At 47.1% G+C, this 15,980-nt stretch overlaps 1 protein-coding gene across 1 annotated transcript in view; it reads left to right on the top strand.

The window, feature by feature from the left end:
* Nucleotides 1-6,736: 6,736 nt before the first annotated feature.
* LOC139227180 (voltage-dependent calcium channel gamma-5 subunit) overlaps nt 6,737-15,980 on the top strand; it is a 44,334-nt gene continuing 35,090 nt past the window's right edge. Inside the window, exon 1 of the mRNA XM_070858243.1 lies at nt 6,737-6,870. The gene's annotated coding sequence lies outside the window, so the exon portion shown is untranslated. The remainder of the gene's footprint in view (nt 6,871-15,980) is intronic.

Genomic DNA, 15,980 nt, shown 5'->3' with positions numbered 1-15,980 from the left:
ACCCAACCGCCTCACCGCACGGGCCCGCACTGTGCGCCAAAACCCAACCACCTCACCACGCGGGCCCGCACTGCGCGCCAAAACCCAACCACCTCACCGCGCGGGCCTGCGCTGCGCGCCAAAACCCAACCACCTCACCGCGCGGGCCCGCACTGCGCGCCAAAACCCAACCACCTCACCACGCGGGCCCGCACTGCGCGCCAAAACCCAACCACCTCACCGCGCGGGCCCGCGCTGCACGCCAAAACCCAACCGTCTCACCGTGCAGGCCCGCACTGCGCGCCAAAACCCAACCACCTCACCGCGCGGGCTCGCATTGCGCGCCAAAACCCAACCGCCTCACTGCGCGGGCCCGCGCTGGCTTCTCCCCTTGTCCCTCTCCTCCCTTCTTTCTTTCTCTCCCTTCGCTCTCTTCCCTCCTTCCTCCCTCTCTGCTTTGTAAAATAAAATACAGTCCGTCGCCCCTCAGAAAGTCTGCCCCTATTGAGATTTTTTAGTTTCCGTTTTATGGTTTAAAAATGTTAACCCGACTGTACACGCGGTGTGGATTTGGATTAAGTAGTTGGATTTGATTACGGTGAAATATGAAGATTTGTCAGGACGCCGCATTAAAGACATCTCTGCTGGCGGTGAGTGAGAGTCTGGTTACATTTCCTCAAGCTCTGTGGGCGAGAGCTCAGATCCCGGCCACCTCGCACCAACAGGAAAAAGGTTTTGTCTTTATCAAGATCACGATCAAGAGGCTCGCCCCTCTCAGCTGTTTCTACCCCACACTGAGAGGACAACATGGAACAAAATAGAAAGAGGCACGAAGTATGAGCAACCAATAGACTAAAACTGGTGGGCACCATTGGGCATAGAGTATCTTGTAGACTTCAATAATAAATCCTGATTTAGTTGGAAAGGTATTCTTTTGTTTTGGTGGCACTTGATGCTTATTTTGGCATCTTTTTAGTTTGATTGGACCATCCCATATTAGTGGTACCCTAAAAGGTACACTTGTGATGATTATTGTTTGACGATCTTTGGGGGGGTCCAACCTTATTGGTCCATTAGGCTAAATGTGATCATTTTTACAGGGAACCCCTTAAGTTAAGTAGCAAGGTCAATCCAAAACACTTTGCAAATAAATCTATCCCACCGCACAAACCATCAGTGCGTGAAATTAGGAGCCTAGTTTAGCTGCACATTTCTATAACAGAACTAGAGAAGGCTGAGGGGTGACCTGTTAGAGGCCTTTAAAATCATGATGGGATTTGATAGGGTAGATGTTCCCACTTGTGGAGGAGACTGAGACCAGGGGTCAGAAATATAGGATTGTGTTTAGTTTTGTGTTCAGTTTTGGTCTCCTAATCTGAGGAAGGACGTTCTTGCTATTGTGGGAGTGCAGCGAAGGTTCACCAGACTGATTCCCGGGATGGTAGGACTGACATATGAGGAGAGACTGGATCAACTGGGCCTGTATTCACTGGAGTTAGAAGGATGAGAGGGGATTTCATAGAAACATATAAAATTCTGACGGGACTGGACAGGTTAGATGCAGGAAGAATGTTCCCAATGTTGGGGAAGTCCAAAACCAGGGGTCACAGTCTAAGGATATGGGGTAGGCCATTTAGGACCGAGACGAGGAGAAACTTCTTCACTCAGAGTTGTTAACCTGTGGAATTCCCTACCGCAGAGAGTTGTTGATGTCAGTTCATTGGATATATTCAAGAGGGAGTTCGATATGGCCCTTATCTAGGAAGGGATCAAGGGGTATGGAGAGAAAGCAGGAAAGGGGTACTGAGGTGAATGATCAGCCATGATCTTATTGAATGGTGGTGCAGGCTCGAAGGGCCAAATGGCTTACTCCTCCTATTTTCTATGTTTCTATGATAGTCACTAATAAATCCAATAGGGAATTCAGGAGAAAATTCTTTACCCAGGGAGTGGTTGAGGCGAATAGCATAGATGCCTTTAAGGGGAAGCTAGATAAGCGCATGAAGGAGAAAGGAATAGAAAGATATGCTGATGGGGTGAGATGAAGTGGGGTGGAAGGAGGCTGGTGTGGAGCATAAACACCGGCATGGACCTGTTGGGCCGAATGGCCTGTTTCTGTGCTGTACATTCTATGTAAAACTAAAAATAGACATAGCTAAAGAATTGAAGGTTTGGGGAGATGGGGTTTATATCACCTTCATTGGTCATTGTCAGCTTATTGTAAGACTAATTTCAGTGAATTTACATATTATTAGTCTATGCACACAAGCAAGACGCTAAATATAGTTTCTATTAAATATATCAAAAAATAGAGACAGCATGGCAAGCCAGATAAATAATTGGACATTCTTCTGGCCAACACTAAAGGCCTACATTTAGACATAGGTATTGGTGTAAGATCTCATAGACAATTGGCAGCTGCTTAACAAATATTTTACTGTGTTTCAGTCCCCGCTCCAGGGACTTGAGCACATAAATCTAGGCTGACACTCCAGTGCCATGCTGAGGGAGTGCTGCACTGTTGGAGGTGCCGTCTTTCAGATGAGATGTTAAACCGAGGCCCCGTCTGTCCCCTCAGGTGGATGTAAACGATCCCATGGCACTATTTTGAAGAAGTGAAGAGGAGTTATCTCCGGTGTCCTTGCCAATATTTATCCCTCCATCAACATAACAAAAGCAGTTTATCTTGTCATTATCGCATTGCTGTTTGTGGGAGCTTGCTGTGTGCAAATTGGCTGCCGCATTTCCCACATGACAACAGTGACTACACTCCAAAAGTACTTTATTGTATGTAAAGCGCTTTGAGATGTCCGGTGGTCATGAAAGTGGCTAATTAATTGCAAGTCTTTCTTCCCTGGACATCTAAATAGTTTCATATGGAAATTTTCCTCTCAAGTTAGCATAAACTGAGCAGGAAGCTGTTCTGCAGGCTATCCGCCACCCAATGTCTCTTAGAATCATAGAAATTTACAGCACGGAAGGAGGCCATTTCGGCCCATCGTATCCGTGCTGGCCAACAAAGAGCTATTCAGCCTAATCCCACTTTCCAGTTCCTGGTCCATAGCCTTGTAGGTTACAACACTTCAGGTGCATATCTAAGTACTTCTTAAAATGTGGTGAGGGTTTCTGCCTCTACCATCCTTTCAGGCAGTGAGTTCCAGACCCCCACAACCCTCTGGATGAAAATATTTCCCCTCAAATCCCCTCTAAACCTCTTTAAATCTATGCCGCCTGGTTGTTGACCCGTCTGCTAAGGGAAATAGGTCCTTCCTATCCGCTCTATCTCAGCCCCTCATAATTTTATACGCCTCAATAAGGTCTCCCCTCAGCCTCCTCTGTTCCAAAGAAAACAACCCCAGCCTATCCAATCTTTCCTCATAGCTAAAATTCTCCAGTCCAGACAACATCCCCATAAATCTCCTCTGTACCCTCTCCAGTGCAATCACATCTTTCCTGTAATGTGGTGACCAGAACTGCACGCAGTACTCTAGCTATGGCCTAACTAGTGTTTTGTACAGTTAAAGCATAACCTCCCTGCTCTTTTATTCTATGCCTCAGCCAGCAGTGACGTCAGGTGTTTAATACAGCCACCAAAATATGGGTGGGCATATTATAATAAGACACAAATGGCAGGATGACATCATACAATGTTTTCCCCCATCATTTGCACATTAGAAACACTGGGCGAAAGGAATATGGATGTGTTCCTGGGATTTAACATTGTTACAGGCTGCAGGGAAAGGTTAAATAAGTCCTTTGCCAAAGCATAAAATTCAGATACTTAACTGGTACTGATGGTCAAACTATACTATGGCAAGACACCACTACAGTTTCCTTTCCCTACCTGAGGCACTTGCCATAGTGACAGCACAAGTTGCTCAAAGCCATCCTAATTATTTAAATTACCCTGATCGCAGGAAATCAGCCTGATGCGCAAGCAAAGGGATGGACAGATGTCCTGCTCTGGGAAATATCAACCATCATTGAAAACAGTGCTCTTTAAGATCTGTTCTTTTCGAATATTCGCCAGTTCTGACGAAGGGTCATCGCCCTGAAACGTTAACTCTGTTTCTCTCTCCACAGATGCTGCCTGACCCGCTGAGATTGCCAGCATTTTCTGTTTTTATTTCAGATTCCAGTTTCCGCAGTATTTTGCTTTTGTAAGGGGAAAATCGTGCACTTCAATCTTAATTGAGATTTTGTCAAGCACTGTGACCCAATGATACATTTCGCATCGAAATACATTGTTGGCATCGCTTGCACATAAAGAAAGGTTTGAATTTATATAGCGCCTCTCACAACCTCAGGCTGTCCCAAAGCACTTTACCGCCAATGAAGTACTTTTGAAGTGTAGTCACTGTTGATATGTAGGGAAAAGCAGCAGCCAATTTGCGCACAGCAAGCTCCCACAAAGAGCAATAGATACATGGAATTTTCTCAAGGAAAATAACATCTAGTTATTCGTCCTCTCGCAGACCCTGCCTCCCTATAGATAAAAAGGTTAGCATTAAAACAAACAAAATACTGCGGATGCTAGAAATCTGAAATAAAAACAGAAAATGCTGGAAACACTGCAAAAGTGTCATCTACAGTGCTATCAAGCAGCACTTACTCACCAATAATCTGCTCACTGATGCTCAGTTTGGGTTCCAGCAGGACCACCTGGCTCCAGACCTCATTACAGCCTTGGTCCAAACATGAACAACAGAGCTGAATTCCAGAGGTGAGGTGAAATGCCTTTCCACACAGAGTAGTATAGAAATGTCAGTTGCTTTGACATAAGACAAATGTCAAAACCACAATTGAATGACATTTTCACATAAAATATTGCAATGATGGATTTGTATCACAATTAATCATTGATGCTTTTGCCCAAATAATTTATGGGGATGACTATGGTCCAGGTGGTTGTTATTATTAAATAAAAGTTCATCATCGGCAGTCCCTCGAAATTGAGGAAGACTTGCTTCCACTCCAAAATTGAGTTATCGATGACTGTACAGTCTAATACGGGAATTACATCTCTGTCACAGGTGAGACAGACAGTGGTTGGAGGAAAGGGTGGGTGGGGAGTCTGGTTTGCCGTGTGCTCCTTCCGCTGCCTGCGCTTGTTTTCTGCACGCTCTCGGCGACGAGACTCGAGGTGCTCAGCGCCCTCCCGGATGCTATTCCTTCACTTAGGGCGATCTTTGGCCAGGGACTCTCAGGTGTTGGGGATGTTGCACTTTATCAAGGAGGCTTTGAGGATGTCCTCGAAACATTTCCTCTGCCCACCTGGGGATCGCTTGCCATGTAGGAGTTCCGAGTAGAGCACTTGCTTTGGGAGTCTCGTGTCGGGCATGTGAACAGTGTGGCCTGCCCAACGGAGCTGGTCGAGTGTGGTCAATGCTTCGATGCTGGGGATATTGGCCTGACCGAGAACACTGACATTGGTGCGTCTGTCCTCCCAGGGGATTTGCAGGATCTTGCAGAGGCGTCGCTGGTGGTATTTCTCCAGCGATTTGAGGTGTCTACAGTATATGGTCCATGTCTCTGAGCCATACAGGAAGGCGGGTATCACTACAGCCCTGTAGACCATAAGCTTGGTGTCAGATTAATTTAATACTGAGATGCATTTTTATGGTCTACTTTTAATTAAATGAAAAATAGCTATAATAGAATTTTGGTAATATTAGTAACTTGCCAGTGACGTTGCCTAATAGTCAATTGAAGAATATGTTTAGGTACAAGATGGCAACGAGTTGGGAAGAGAGATTTCCGAAACTTATACAGGTGACACCTAGTGGCCAGAACCTGCAACTTTACTGTGACAGTTGACATAACAAAATTGAATGGGGAAATGGCGACAGAAATGCATGGCTATTGGCGAGATTTTTAATGATATACAGATGTCAACATCTGCAGATGAAGAGAAACAGATGTTGAAAACTATGCATGGAATAGAATGGAACGTTTTCAAGTGTTTAAAATACCAGTCCCAAAATATAGACCACTCCTTGTTACTCGCATTGAATAGGGGGTGTGGAAGATGCAATAGTGTGGGAGCGGTACCGGTACCGGAGAATCAGTCCCATTTCTACTAACCCTACCCGTGATTCCCATCTCAGATTATCCTTAGCGGAAGTATTATCCATTCCTTACCAAAGACTCGCGGCTCCACTCAACCTTTCACATCTCCCTGGATATTTATAATTTATTTTGATGTACAGTATCTCATTCTTTAAAATTCTCCAAATTCTCATGCATTCGCCCCCCCGGTAAACACTCATTTATTCCTTACCCCGAAATCTCTTTTTTGGTCCAAACTCTCCTATAATCCTTATTCAACCCCCCAATTTCCACTCTCTTCACCCAAGAAGACTCCTCCTGTTTGTACCAACCCGATTGTAAGTGCTCGCCAGTGGTTCACACCATGATATAGCCTTTGGTTGAAGAGTCTGTTGTTAATAGGATGCGAGTTGTGTGAAATTCCCCGCTCACTCCTCCGTCTGTCTGTTTCGGTGCCGGAACTGGCAGTTCCCAGAACACGTGTGTGATGATGGTGTGAATCCCTCCTCCTCCTTCCATCTATTTCTCATTCTGCTTCCCTCACACGACCAGCAACAATCTGTTCCCGTTCACTTCGCGTCCGAGCTGTCAAACTCCTCCGTGATCCGCGCCTACCCGGTCAGGGGAGAAACCCACCCAGCAGGAAAGGCAAATCCCCCAGCAAGTCCACACGGGCTTTGTGTTTAATGAAAGTGTTTATCACCCTCCTCCCCTCCTTTCTCCCGCGGATTGACTGCATCTGACAGTCCCGAAACCCTGACCTGTATTGCTTCGCTGGTAGATGCGAGAACACCGCTCTTGGCCAGAAACTCCATCCTCCAGGTCCTGACCACAGTGCAGAAGGTAAGAACTATCGAATTCTGGATGTGTGTGCTTTCCTGTCCGTCAACATTGTCACAATGGGCTTCCTTCTCAAACATAACGGGTGCCTTTGTTTGCTTTGCATTGAATAGTCAGTGAGGCGAGAGCTTTTGAAACGAATGGTTTGAATTGCGAGTTGTACAGGAGCCTTGTCCCAATGTTGATCTGATGGGGCCACTTCCCTGGGGTCGTGCCTGGGGCTGAAAGGTCGGCAGGGAGCGAGATTTACAGGGAATTCCAGTGTCAAACCATCCAATATTTGATATTTCTCCATGATAAATTGTATGTATTTCACATTATGATCGATCTAGATTCAATTATAAGGGACTGTGCAATGCAACGCTTCCCATTTACAGCAATTGCTCTATAATCGATTGCATGGTTCATTGTCTCTGACAATCTGTATTGTTCATTTCATCAATACTTTAATCTACAAAATAAAACTTTAACTGAGCACATAAAACCGGTGGGAGCGGCGATCCAATGGAGCGCTCGGAGCCGGTGTGTATCCGGGGTGGGGGGTATATACAGTGAGTGTGAGCCTGGGGGGGCGGGGGGGGAGTATATACAGTGAGTGTGAGCCTGGGGGGGCGGGGGGGTGGGAGTATATACAGTGAGTGTCCAGCCTGGGCGGGTGCGGGGTATATACAGTGAGTGTCCAGCCTGGGGTGGGGGTGGGGGGTATATACAGTGAGTGTCCAGCCTGGGGTGGGGGGGGGGGGGGTGTATATACAGTGAGTGTCCAGCCTGGGCGGGTGGGGGATATATACAGTGAGTGTCCAGCCTTGGGGGGGGGGGGGTGTATATACAGTGAGTGTCCAGCCTGGCGGGGGGGGGGGGGGTATATACAGTGAGTGTCCAGCCTGGGGGGGGGGGGGGTGTATATACAGTGAGTGTCCAGCCTTGGGGGGGGGGTATATACAGTGAGTGTCCAGCATGGGGGGGGGGGGTTATATACAGTGAGTGTCCAGCCTGGGGTGGGAGGGGGGGGGGGTATATACAGTGAGTGTCCAGCCTTGGGGGGGGGTATATACAGTGAGTGTCCAGCCTGGGGTGGGGGGGGGGGGTATGTACAGTGAGTGTCCAGCCTTGGGGGGGGGGGGTATATACAGTGAGTGTCCAGCCTGGCGGGGGGGGGGGTTATATACAGTGAGTGTCCAGCCTTGGGGGGGGGGGTATATACAGTGAGTGTCCAGCCTTGGGGGGGGGGGGGGGGTATATACAGTGAGTGTCCAGCCTGGGCGGGTGGAGGGTATATACAGTGAGTGTCCAGCCTGGGGTGGGGGGGGGTATATACAGTGTGTGAGCCTGGGGGGGGGGGGAAGAGTATATATAGTGTGTCCAGCGTGGGGGTGGGGGTGGGGGTGGGGGGGGGGGTGGTATATACAGTGAGTGTCCAGCCTGGGGTGGGGGGGGGGGTATATACAGTGTGTGAGCCTGGGGGGGGGGGGAGTATATACAGTGTGTCCAGCGTGGGGGTGGGGGGGGGGGTATATACAGTGAGTGTCCAGCCTGGGTGATTACAAACACCGACATATCTCGGGGTGATTGATGATTGTGGAGTCTTATCCGCGCTCTGGGATTGCCCACAGGGACCGCTCTCTGCCGAGCTTTCCAATGGCCCACTTAAAAGATTCTCATGTTTCTCATGAAACTAGTTTCTCCACAAACTATGACAGGGCACAGAGAGAGACAGAGCGAGGGAGAGCAGCATTTTAAGTGATGAACTGTTTCGGTTGGATTTATATTGTGACTGAAACACGTGCCATGTGGAAAATGCACATTTTTACTGTCGATACAATCGAATTGAAGTACCCCCCGCCCTTTACTTTCCCACTTTCCCTGAAACGTGAGTGAATTATCGATGTTCTCAATAACTAGCCGTCATTCTACTGACTGGATCTCGCTCCCAAAGACTCATTCTCCCTGCTAATGAACTGGCAGCTACTCCCGACCCACTGACCTGTAACTCCCGACACAGCATTGGACATTCCCAATGGGACAATGAAAGATATCAAGAAGCAGCATTGAAAAAGCCCTTCTCCATGAACACTGTGCAGATTCACGGGGTATCCCCGCACTGGGGATGGAATCGCTGCCCTCTCACCATAGATTGGAGTGCACCTGTTCGAAAGGTGCGGGATAAAGCGAATATATATATATATATATATTCAAAAAGAATGCTCCTAAACCATAAAGAAACATCCAGGAGGAAAATTAGGTTTTTTTTACACAGCGAGTTGTTATGGTCTGGAATGCACTGCCTGAAAGGGTGGTGGGAGCAGATTCGAAAAGTAATTGGATAAATACTTGAACGGGAACAATTTTCAGGGCTATGGATAAAGGAGGAAGGGCAGGGGGTGGGACTAAAGGAGAAAGGGCAGGGGATGAGATAAAGGAGATAGGGCAGAGGGGTGGGATAAAGGAGAAAGGGCAGGGGGTGGGATAAAGGAGAAAGGGCAGGGGGTGGGACTATAGGAGAAAGGGCAGGGGATGGGATAAAGGAGAAAGGGCAGGGGGTGGGATAAAGGAGAAAGGGCAGGGGGGTGGGACTATAGGAGAAAGGGCAGGGGGGTGGGATAAAGGAGAAAGGGCAGAGGGGTGGGATAAAGGAGAAAGGGCAGGGGGTGGGACTATAGGAGAAAGGGCAGGGGATGGGATAAAGGAGAAAGGGCAGGGGGTGGGATAAAGGAGAAAGGGCAGAGGGGTGGGACTATAGGAGAAAAGGCAGGGGGGTGGGAGAAAGGGCAGGGGGTGGGACTATAGGAGAAAGGGCAGGGGATGGGATAAAGGAGAAAGGGCAGGGGGTGGGACTAAAGGAGAAAGGGCAGGGGATGGGATAAAGGAGAAAGGGCAGGGGATGGGATAAAGGAGAAAGGGCAGGGGATGGGATAAAGGAGAAAGGGCAGGGGGTGGGATAAAGGAGAAAGGGCAGGGGGTGGGATAAAGGAGAAAGGGCAGGGGATGGGACTAAAGGAGAAAGGGCAGGGGGTGGGATAAAGGAGAAAGGGCAGGGGGTGGGATAAAGGAGAAAGGGCAGGGGATGGGATAAAGGAGAAAGGGCAGGGGGTGGGACTAAAGGAGAAAGGGCAGGGGGTGTGACTAAAGGAGAAAGGGCAGGGGGTGGGACAAAAGGAGAAAGGGCAGGGGGTGGGATAAAGGAGAAAGGGCAGGGGGTGGGATAAAGGAGAAAGGGCAGGGGATGGGATAAAGGAGAAAGGGCAGGGGGTGGGATAAAGGAGAAAGGGCAGGGGGTGGGACTAAAGGAGAAAGGGCAGGGGATGGGACAAAAGGAGAAAGGGCAGGGGGTGGGATAAAGGAGAAAGGGCAGGGGGTGGGACTATAGGAGAAAGGGCAGGGGGTGGGACTATAGGAGAAAGGGCAGGGGGTGGGATAAAGGAGAAAGGGCAGGGGATGGGATAAAGGAGAAAGGGCAGGGGATGGGATAAAGGAGAAAGGGCAGGGGATGGGATAAAGGAGAAAGGGCAGGGGGTGGGACTATAGGAGAAAGGGCAGGGGGTGGGATAAAGGAGAAAGGGCAGGGGATGGGACTATAGGAGAAAGGGCAGGGGGTGGGATAAAGGAGAAAGGGCAGGGGATGGGACTAAAGGAGAAAGGGCAGGGGGTGGGACTATAGGAGAAAGGGCAGGGGATGGGACTAAAGGAGAAAGGGCAGGGGGTGGGATAAAGGAGAAAGGGCAGGGGATGGGACTAAAGGAGAAAGGGCAGGGGGTGGGATAAAGGAGAAAGGGCAGGGGATGGGATAAAGGAGAAAGGGCAGGAGGGTGGGACTATAGGAGAAAGGGCAGGGGGTGGGATAAAGGAGAAAGGGCAGGGGGTGGGACTATAGGAGAAAGGGCAGGTGGTGGGATAAAGGAGAAAGGCGGGGGGTGGGATAAAGGAGAAAGGGCAGGGGGTGGGATAAAGGAGAAAGGGCAGGGGGTGGGATAAAGGAGAAAGGGCAGGGGGTGGGATAAAGGAGAAAGGGCAGAGGGTGGGATAAAGGAGAAAGGGCAGGGGGTGGGATAAAGGAGAAAGGGCATGGGGTGGGACTATAGGAGAAAGGGCAGGTGGTGGGATAAAGGAGAAAGGGCGGGGGGTGGGATAAAGGAGAAAGGGCAGGGGGTGGGACTATAGGAGAAAGGGCAGGGGGTGGGATAAAGGAGAAAGGGCAGGGGGTGGGACTATAGGAGAAAGGGCAGGTGGTGGGATAAAGGAGAAAGGGCGGGGGGTGGGATAAAGGAGAAAGGGCAGGGGGTGGGACTATAGGAGAAAGGGCAGGGGGTGGGATAAAGGAGAAAGGGCAGGGGGTGGGACTATAGGAGAAAGGGCAGGGGGTGGGATAAAGGAGAAAGGGCAGGGGGTGGGACTATAGGAGAAAGGGCAGGTGGTGGGATAAAGGAGAAAGGGCGGGGGGTGGGATAAAGGAGAAAGGGCAGGGGATGGGACTAAAGGAGAAAGGGCAGGGGGTGGGATAAAGGAGAAAGGGCAGGGGATGGGATAAAGGAGAAAGGGCAGGGGGTGGGATAAAGGAGAAAGGGCAGGGGATGGGACTAAAGGAGAAAGGGCAGGGGGTGGGATAAAGGAGAAAGGGCAGGGGGTGGGACTATAGGAGAAAGGGCAGGGGGTGGGACGAATTGGATAGCTCTATCCAAGAGCTGTCACAGGCACGATGGGCCGAATGGACTCCTTCGGTGTTGTATGATTCTACAATGAGTAAAGGGAGAAGCAGGGCAAAGGAGAGGGGGCGGACGTCTGACACTTTTTTTTAAAGCTTTGAAACAAGAAATGCTTGATTTATTTCTTGTTAACGGAGGGCAAATAGACATGATGTCATGTTTACCCCCGAACGCGAGGTGTTGATGCGATTTATGGATTGTGTGCCTGTGTAGACTTTGCACTCTGCTTTTAATAGCTGCGGTCTGAGGGCTGACTCGGGAGTTCCAGGTTGAGACACAGCTGTTGAAAGCCAGTGATTCCCTCACTTCTCACTCTCTCTCTCTCTCCCTCAGGTACAGGGAGCTTCCAGTAGTCTCTATACCGCTCACCCAGATCATTCACTGTGACCTCCTCCTGCAGTGTGCATTGTCTTACAGTCAAAACTCGTGTAATTACTGTGGAGTGTGATGACTGTAATTATACAAAACCACAGCCGACAAAGCAAGCACACTGACAGAGTTACAACACTGACAATGTCTTCTGTCACCACACTATCACCGTTATAATAGGAGGAATATGTAGCTATGGATGAGCAAGTGGACAGACAGGGGTGCATTTAAGTGAAATAATTAAACCTATTTTATCATTTTTTATATTCAAGGTTAACTTAAAAACACCTTTTCAGAACCTTGATTTAAGGGATGATGAACAGCTGTAATTATAACGGCGCCATAAGCATGTAACTTCCAAAGTCATGGAACAGCCTTGTGTTACATTGAGTTCGTCATATGCAGATTATGTTGCCAGCAAGATTAAGACAAATAACAATATTTGCTAGCAGTATCTTGTTTTTTTAAATGAAATAAATAATTTTGATTTTGTTTTGACATTATTTTATCGTTTTCTGTTATTTTAAAATGTGTTTGTTGTGTGTGGATGATTTCCGGTGCTACAAGCTTGGAGGAGTGAGTGTCTTGCCATTGAATCATTCCCACGGCTACAGCATACATTCAGGGTAATTCAATGTGCAGATACATTAATTCAGCCTCCTCGCACTGTCAGGGTCAAAGTTCCCTTCCAGCCAGTTGGTGACATCAGTGGGGCTGGAGGGAGCAGTGTCCAAATTTACAGATACTAAAATAGGCATAGTGAATAATGATGAGGACCAAGGGGCTATTGATAAAATGGTGAAATGGGCAAGAAAGTGGCAGATGGAATTCAATGTCAGTGATTGTGATTTGTTACATTTTGATTTTAAAGAAGTATTATTTGAATGGGGGAAGGTTGGGTGATGTGGCAGAACAGAGGGATTGGGGGGAATCAGGGTCATAAGACATTAAAAGCAGCAACTTAAATTGATGAGGCCAAACAAACAATGAATGGAATACAACAACAACTTGTATTTATATAACGCCCAAGGCGCTTCACAAGAGTGTAACAAGACAAAAATTTGACACCAAGCCACATAAGAAGAAATTACGGCAGATGACCAAAAGCTTGGTCAAAGAGATAGGTTTTATGGTGAGATATAGAATATAAAGTGAATAAGTACCTGAAGGAAACATTTTTTGCCTGGCTATGGGGACGGAGCATGGGAGTGGGACTAGCTGAGGTGTTATAACAGCGATCCGGCACGGGCTCAACAGGCCAAATGGTCTCCTTCTGTGCTGTAACCATTCTATGATTCTATAAAAGTTGAAATGTAATGGTGAATCAATGTGCAACTTCATTGTGAACTCAGCTGGAGTACTGTGCACAATTCTGAGCTCCACACTATAGGAAAGGTGTTGAGGCAATAGGACAGAAACAGGTTCATTAGGATGCTGCATGATATGAGGGAATACCAATACAAAAAAAAGCCTTGAAAAAATTGGGACTGTTTTTGTGATTATAGAGTGATTTGATAGAGGTTTTTTTAAAATGATGACGGAATGGGACCGAGTGGATAGAAGCAGACTGTTTCCAGAGATTGCAGGGTCATGGATAGAAGATTAAATGTACGAGATTTAGGATAAACGTCTTTTACTGGAGGGTAGTGAGCCTGTGGCATGTACTACCTGAGTTAGTGATTGAACATAAGAACATACGAATTAGGAGCAGGAGTCGGCCATTCGCCCCCCTCAAGCCTGCTGCGCCATTCAATAAGATCATGGCTGATCTTCTACCTGAACTCCACTTTCCTGCACTATCCCCATATCTTTTGATTCAAAAATCTATTGATCTCTGTCTTGAATATACTCAAAGACTGAGCATCCACAGCTCTCTGGGGTAGAGAATTCCAAAGATTCACCACCCTGAGTGAAGGAATGTCTCCTCATCTCAGTCCTAAATGGCCGACCCCTTATTTTGAGACTGTGACCCCAGACAGGCAAAACATCCTCCCTGCATCTACCCTGTCAAGCTCTTATCGAATGCCTTCCGAAAAGCCAAATACACCACACCCACTGATCCCCCTTATCTATTCTGCGAGTTACAACCTCAAATAACTCTAACAGATTTGTCAAACATAATTTCCCTTTTATAAATCTGTGTTGACACTGCCCAATCCTATTATTATTTTCTATAGGCTTAGTCTACTCAATCTCTCCTCATAGGACAATCCCCCCATCCCAGGAATAGGTTTGGTGAGCCTTTGTTGCAAGTATATCCTTCCTTAGGTGGTATATCCTCCCTCTATGGCAAGTATAATCCTTCCTTAGGTAAGGAGACCAAACTGTACACAATACTCCAGGCGTGGTCCCACCAGAGCCCTATATAAATGCATTAAGACATCTTTACTCTTATACTCAAATCCCCTTGTAATAAAGGCCAACATACTGTTTGATTTCATAGAAACATAGAAAATAGGTGCAGGAGTAGGCCATTCGGCCCTTCGAGCCTGCACCGCCATTCAATAAGTTCATGGCTGAACATGCAACTTCAGTACCCCATTCCTGCTTTCTCGCCATGCCCCTTGATCCCCCTTGTAGTAAGGACTTTATCTAACTCCTTTTTGAATATATTTAGTAAATTGGCCTCAACAACTTTCTGCGGTAGAGAATTCCACAGGTTCACCACTCTCTGGGTGAAGAAGTTTCTCCTCATCTCGGTCCTAAATGGCTTACCCCTTATCCTTAGACTGTGACCCCTGGTTCTGGACTTCCCCAACATTGGGAACATTCTTCCTGCATCTAACCTGTCTAAACCCGTCAGAATTTTAAACGTTTCTTAATTGCTTGCTGTACCTCCATGTTAACTTTCAGTGATTAGTGTACAAGGGCACCCAGGTCCTTCTAAACACCAACATTTCCCAATCTCTCACCATTTAGAAAATACTCTGCTTTTCTATTTTTCTTACTAAAATGGATAACTTCACATTTCTCCACATTATATATCGCTTAGTCTGTCTATATCTCCTTGAAGTTTCTTTGCATGCTCCTCACAACTTACATTCCCACCTAGCTTTGTATCGTCAGCATACTTGGATATATTACATTTGGTCCCCTCATACAAATCATTGATATAGAATGTGAATAGCTGAGGCCCACTGATCTTTGTGGTACCCCACTAGTTATAGTCTGCCAACCCGAAAATGACCCGTTTATTCCTACTCTGTTTTCTGTCCGTTAACCAATCCTCAATCCATGCTAGTATATTACCCCCAATCCGATGAGCCCTAATTTTATTTAATAACCTCTTACGTGGCACCTTATCAAATGCCTTCTGAAAAGCCAAATACACCACACCCGCTGATCTATTCTGCGAGTTACAACCTCAAGTAACTCTAACAGATTTGTCAAACATGATTTCCCTTTTATAAATCCGTGTTGACTGCCCAATCCTATTATTATTTTCTAAGTGCCGTTACCATGTCCTTAATAATAGATTCTAGCATTTTCCCTACTACTGATGTCAGGCTAACTGGTCTGTAGTTCCCCGTTTTCTCTCTCCCTCCTTTTTTAAATAGGGTTAAATTTGCTACCTTCCAATCCATGGGGTCCTTTCTAGAATCTATGGAATTTTGGAAGATTACAATCAATGCATCCACTATCTCTATAGCCACTTCTTACAAAACCCTAGGATGTAGGCCACCAGGTCCAGGGGATTTATCGGCTTTCAATCCCATTAATTTCTCCAGTACTATTTTTTTACTAATACTAATTTCTTTCAGTTCCTCCAAACCCTTGGTTCTCCACTATTTCCGGGAGGTTTTTTGCATTTTCTTCCGTGAACACAGACACATTATTTGTTTAATTTCTCTGCCATTTCCAATTTCTCCTGTCTCTGCCTGCAAGGGACCCATATCTACTTTCACTAATCTTTTCCTTTTTACGTACCAATAGAAGCTTTTACAATCTGTTTTCATGGGCTAGAATTGCCACATTTTTTGCCTGCTTAATGCCCACTTAATGCCCATTTTGCCGCTGAAATGACGTAAAACGCCTATTTTGGAA

The sequence above is a fragment of the Pristiophorus japonicus genome, chromosome 16 (genome assembly GCF_044704955.1).
Source record: "Pristiophorus japonicus isolate sPriJap1 chromosome 16, sPriJap1.hap1, whole genome shotgun sequence".
In the NCBI taxonomy this organism is placed as follows: domain Eukaryota; kingdom Metazoa; phylum Chordata; class Chondrichthyes; family Pristiophoridae; genus Pristiophorus; species Pristiophorus japonicus.
This window is presented reverse-complemented; position numbering and strand designations above follow the sequence as displayed.